Source organism: Carlito syrichta, unplaced genomic scaffold, assembly GCF_000164805.1.
Source record: "Carlito syrichta isolate Samal-C Ts95f unplaced genomic scaffold, Tarsius_syrichta-2.0.1 Scaffold302083, whole genome shotgun sequence".
Classification (NCBI taxonomy): Eukaryota; Metazoa; Chordata; class Mammalia; order Primates; family Tarsiidae; genus Carlito; species Carlito syrichta.
Window position 1 is genome coordinate 200,661 of NW_007246179.1, and position 5,478 is coordinate 206,138.

A 5,478-nucleotide genomic window follows, 5' to 3' on the forward strand; every position below is an offset into this window, starting at 1 on the left:
TGGGAAGGACTGGGATGTTCCTTTCTTCTTTATTGCGTCACTTGAAGGACTGGGCTGAGCTAAGCCAGAACTTGACAGGTTTGAAAATCCCAAGCATCTATTCCGGACCCTCTTACCCATCCCTGTTAGGAAATGACTGCCTATAAAAATGGGAAAGGGTTGGATATTTAAGTCCCTGACATCCATATTCCTAGGATTCCTCTCACCTCAGGCATCTAAGGTTACAGATCTTATTAGCTAAGGATGCCTGTCCTGGTGTCAGGCTGCTTGAGATCTTGAACTGGGGGCTTTTTTTTTAAGTGGCCAGGGCTTAGGAATTTTTAAATTAAATTTTAAAAAGCAAATTATTGGTTCCAAAATTATTGGTTCCAAAATACCAAAACAAAACTGCATACTTTAACATTTTAAAAAATTCTACACAAGTATAACATCAATGCCAGTGACAGTAGCTATGGTAAAGTGTCCTCAATAAATTAATTCATTTAACCTTCATGACAACTCTGAAATAGGTAAAGTACCATCCAGTATCATCCTCATTTTATGGATGAGGAAACTGAGGTATAGAGAAGTTAAGGAATTTGTCCAAGGTCTTATAGAAGATAATAGTAATGCTGGAATTTGAACCAGGGCAGTCTGACTCCGAAGTCCTGCTTGAATACAATTCAACTTTTTAAACAATGATTGAAGGAAACCAGAATATAAACTGGCAAGGCCCTTATATTCTTTGGCTTATGTTCAAGGAACTAAGCCTACATTTTCCTTTGTCTCCCCTCACCTTTTGGTTGCATTTCTATGGATAGCCAAGCAGCCCCAAGTCTGGCCCTGCTCATCCTAAATGTTTGCCCTGCTTAGCATAGTTGTTAAGATATGCATAGTTTAGCCATTGATACTTACCCTGCTTGTGTGATTTAACTCAGACATTAACATATCCTGCTTGTATGGTTTTTGCATTGTTTTGTGAGATTTTTGTCCTATAAAAGAGGTATGCAGTAAAATAAATTTCCTCTCTCTTGCTCCTGGCTACTTGAGAGGGAGTCCTCCCAATACTGCTGTTTCTCTGTCTCTATCTTTTCTCATTCTCTCCCCCCAACTCAGGCCCTGATCAGCGGAGGCTGAACCCCCGCAAGTGATATTAAAAATATATATACTTAATTAGGGACTTCAGCTTATTTTACTGTGTCTGAATTCATGTGGAGAGGGGCCTGTACAAAAGCAACAGATTCTGAGACTAGGAAAAATTCCTGACTTGGACTTTTCTTTCCTGATCCTCAGTTTCTACAGATGTGAAATGGGAATATCTACTATTTGAGAGATGATTGAATATAATGTGAAGCGTGCCAACTATGTATTATTCAACAACTATTTATAAGAATCAATTAGATCTATATGCATGGAATAAGAAGAATAATGAAGATATATGTTCAATGAAAAATGGAAGATGTGGAGTCTCTTAGTTGATGCTGCTACAACAAAATACCATGAACTAGGCAGCTTATAAATAACAGAAATTAATTTATTGCATGACCGGGCTCGATGGCTCAACCTGTAATCCCAGCTCTTTGGGAGGCCGAGGCGAGTGGCTTGCCTAAGCTCCCGGATTCAAAACCAGCCCAGGCAATTTGATGAGACCTCATCTCTACAATAAATAAAAAATTAGCCGGGCATGATAGCACACGCCTGTAGTTCCAGCTACTTGGAAGGCTGAGGCAGAAGGATCACCAGAGCCCAACAGGTCAGCGCTGGGTTGGCCGTTGAGTAAATCACTGCACTGCAGCCTGGGCCATGGAGTGAGACTCCAACTCAAAAATAAAAAAAAGTTATTTCACTCTGAAGCCTGGGAAGTCTGAGATCAAGCCACCAGCAATTCGATGTCTGGTGAGTGTTCACCTTCCGGTTCATAGTGTCATTCTCTTATTGTATCCTCACATGGCAGACGGGAGTAAGTTCTCTCAGAACTCTATAAAGACACTAATCCCCAGCCGGGCTTGGTGGCTCAGCCTGTAATCTTGCACTTTGGGAGGCTGAGATGAGTGGATTGCCTGAGCCCACGGGTTTGAGACCCACCTGGGCAACTTGGCGACACCTCATCTCTACAATATATCAAAAAATTAGCTGGGCGTGGTAGCACGCGCCTGTAGTTCCAGCTACTTGGAAGGCTGAGGTGGAAGGATTGCTGGAGCCCAGCAGGTCTAGGCTGCATTGGCCGGGAGTGTGCCACTGCACTCCAGTCTGGGCACAGAGTGAGACTTCAACTCAAAAAAGAAAGACACTAATCCCATTCATGAAGCTTCCATTGTCATGACCTAATCACCATCCAAAGTCCTTACTACCTGATATATTGTCACATGGGTGATTAAGCCTCAACATATGAATTGGGACACACACACACACACACACACACACACACACACACACACACACATAGCCTATATCACAGAGTAATATGTTTGGTGTGAAGGTTTATGTATGTGTACATGTGTACACCCATGTAATAATGGAAACAGTTCCAGAAGTGTATGAATCAAGATATTATAACATTGCTGTCCTTGGGAGTAATGGTGGTGGGAATTGAAAGGGCTAAGGAGAAAACTTTTTATTTTTAAAAAAATCTTCATTTTGTTGTTACTTTACCTGAACATTTAGGATAAATAATGCTTTTGTAATTAAAACATAATTCTTTTTTTTTTGAGTTGGAGTCTCACTCTGTCGCCCAGACTGGAGTGCAGTGGCCGCTCCTGGCCACTTGCAGCCTTGACCTGCTGGACTCAGGCTATCCTTCCGCCTCAGCCTTCTGAGTAGCTGGAATTACAGGCATGCACTACCACACCTGGCTAACTTTTTATTTATTATAGAGATGAGTTCTCGCCAAGTTGCCCAGGCGGGTCTCAAACCCGTGGGCTCAGGCAGTCCACTCACCTCAGCCTCCTAAAGCGCGGGATTACAGCCTGAGCCACCAAACCTGGCTAAAACAAAATTCAGTAAAGTAAAAAGAATCCCCATGAACTCATGATATACATTAAAAACATTAACCACCCTTTTACTGCAATGTTGTTATCAGTTTAATGTTAAATGTTTTTGTTATTGTTCTCTATATAAATCTTTTTTCCCCCATTCTTACCTCTTTCACTTTCCTGTCTTATCTTCTCTGTTGCTTCTAACCTTAGGACTTCCTCTCTCACCTAAAGTTTGATGAATATATTTTCTGTGTTCTAGTTTCACTTTGATGTTTTAACTTTCATCCCTTTAGCACATTTCATTTATTTAGGGCTATAGGATAGAGTGGAACTGAAAGAAATCCCAGCCTGGCACGTAATTTCAGCACTTTGAAAGACCAAGGTGTGGTAGAGCTCAGTGGTTCAGCCTGTAATCCTGTACTTTGGGAGACTGAGGTGAGTGAATTGCCTGAGTCCGCGGGTACGAGACCTGCCTGGGCAACTTGGTGAGAACTCATCTCTACAATAAATCAAAAAAATAGCCAGGCGTGGTAGCATGCGCCTGTAGTTCCAGCTACTTGGAAGGCTGAGGCGGAAGGATCGCTGAAGCCCAGCAAGTTGAGACTGTGGTGGCTGGGAGCGTGCCACTGCACTCCAGTCTGGGCGACAGAGTGAGACTGTAACTGAGAAAAAAAAGACCAAGGTGGGAGGATTGCTCGAGCCCAGGACTTTGAGACCAGGTTGGACAACATAGTGAGACCTCATCTCTACAGAGTAATTAAATAAACTGATTAACCAGGCATGCCTGTAGTCCCAGCTACCTGGGAGGCTGAAGCAGAAGGATTGCCTGAGCCCAGGAGGTAGAGGCTGCAGTGAGCCGTGATTATGCCATTGCACTCCAACCTGGGTGACATAGTAAAACCCCAACTCACAAAAAAGGAAAGAAATCCCAGAAACACCCTCTAGTACATATTATAATTCTATATGTGATAAGGCAGAATCACAGATGAATGGAAGAGAAGAGAATATTTATGCAATGGATCTGGACTGATAAGTTAACTTATGGTGAGGAGGGGGAGTCTATTTAGTCCCCTCTTCTATCCTTTGGCTATCACAGTTTTTCATATCTCCTCCCTCCATGAAAGCCCCATTACACTGTGACTTTATGTACTTCACCAGTGAAGGCCCCTGAAGGACTGTCTTCAGCTCTAACTCATGCCTGGGTCTCCAGTGCCCAGTGCAGGCCTGGTCCTGACATGCTCAAAAACACTTGTTGAATGAACAAATGTTGGGAAATAAATGACCTCTGATAAAGGAGCCCAATTAAGGTGCACTCTTTGTGACATTTCTTCCATCCAGCATATAGTAGTCTAAATAAGAAGTCACCAAACTGTCTATAAATGGCCTGATGGTAAAAATGTTAGGCTTTGTGGGCTATACAATCTCTCTTGCAATTACTCAGCTTTATCCTTGTAGTGTGAAAGCAGGCATAGGCAAATAAACAACTGGGAGTGTCTGTTTTCCAAAATTTGATTCAGGGACACTGAATTTTGAATTTCATATTGTAGCAGGATAAATAGACCGTGACACCAAGGCTATTATAGGAAGTGGCAATTTTATTACGCTGACCAGCACGGCAGGCTCGAGGAGCTATTAAGTCCAAATGGAGCTCGAGTCCCCCAGAATGGGAGAAATGGGGTCTTATACCCTTGTTTAGGTAAGGGAGGGGGTCGTGTTGAGTGATTACATATTTCCTTTGGAATTTTACAAGGTTGTGTTCAGAAAAATCAGATCTTTCAAAGAACAAATGGTTTCCAGGAACTGCAGGGTTGTAAACTGTCAACTTCAGAATAGGGGTTTTGGATAAGTCTGTGAATTAGTTACTCTTTTGCATTTCCATGAGATGGCCAATCTCTGGCCACTTGGTCTTTCGTAGATAAAACCTGCCTGGCAGGTCTTTATAAGCGTGCAGCTTGCCTTTCAAAAGGAAATACCTTTAACTGCTACCAAACCCGCTTCCTGCCACTGGGCTAGTGGGAGACATTCTGTCATCCCAGGTGATTGCCATGAGGCTAACTACTGATCCCGAACCAGCTACATGTGTTTCTGTGTTTATTCACTCAATCATACAAGAAATAAATTTGAGCCGGGCTCGGTGGCTCAGTTTGTAATCCCGCGCCTTGGGAGGCTGAGGTGAGTGGATTTCCTGAGCCCATGGGCTCGAGACCCACCTGGGCAACTTGGTGAGACCGCATCTCTATAATAAATTTTTTAAAAAATTAGCTGGGCATGGTAGAGCACACCTGTAATTCTGGCTACTCAGAAGACTGAGGCAGAAGGATAGCTGGAGCCCAGCAGGTTGAGGCTGCAGTGGGTGGGAGAGGCCACTGTGCTCCAGTCTGGGCAACAGAGTGAGAATCCAACTCAAAAAAAATATATATATATGTATGTATATTTGGGCATTTGCCGCATTCTGCCACATTCTACCCTTGATGTTTGATCTTTTATGGATCCAAAGCATCATCATTAATTTGGTGCATCAACA